The following is a 1,013-nucleotide window of genomic DNA, read 5'->3' on the forward strand; positions in this document are numbered from 1 at the left end:
GACCATGAATCGCCCATGTACCGACCCAACACAAAGAGCCGAGGCTCGGCTGATGGCCATGGCAAAGCCTTCCATGGCATTGCAGGGCCCTTGTTCCCATGAACAGCAAGTTCTCATCCTAGCGGTTGCCGCGAGGGAAACCCCACGGCAAAAATAAGAGCAATTCATGAACCGACTCAAGGAACCGCTAAGGTCTCGCATGGGTGCTGCTTCGGAGGAGAACCGCAGTGCCAGCGGGTTTGATCCTAATTAATTAATCAGCACAGCTGTGGGAGGGTCGTTCGACCAATCATCGATGTGGACGCATGTTGCTTACATGCAGGAGCATGTGTGTGTGCGTGTGTGTGTGTGTGTGTGTGTGTGTGTGTGTGTGTGTGTGTGTGTAAAAAAAGGAAAAATATACATACACACACACACACACACACACACACATATATATGTATATATATATATATATATATATATATATATATATATATATACATATATATATAATATACATATATATATATATATATATGCCTATATATATATATGCCTATATATATATATATATATATATATATATATATAATATATATATATATATATATATATATATATATATATATATGCCTATATATTATATATATATATATATATATATATATATATATATATATATATATATATATATATATATATATGCCTATATGTACTGTATGTGTGTATGTATACATGTGCGATAAATGATTGCCATGGGTAGGCCAGCCATAAAAACAATGACGTGCGGTTAGTACGTACATGCAAATGATGTGTGCAGACAAATCAAAGCATTGCAACTGAACGACGAAATCATAAATCTGATTAAAGGCGATGGAAATGAAATTCCTAACGGATTCAGGAGGAATGACATTGCAGCAGAAAATCGGTCCTGATTCCTAGCCCTCAGACAAATGCAACGGCTAAAGACACGGTTTACTTAGCACAGGAAAAGAAAAAAATGAAAAAAAAATAAATAAAAAACACGACAG

This window comes from Penaeus japonicus, unplaced genomic scaffold (assembly GCF_977035675.1).
Source record: "Penaeus japonicus unplaced genomic scaffold, GWHDUDI00000001_assembly GWHDUDI00000024, whole genome shotgun sequence".
Classification (NCBI taxonomy): domain Eukaryota; kingdom Metazoa; phylum Arthropoda; class Malacostraca; order Decapoda; family Penaeidae; genus Penaeus; species Penaeus japonicus.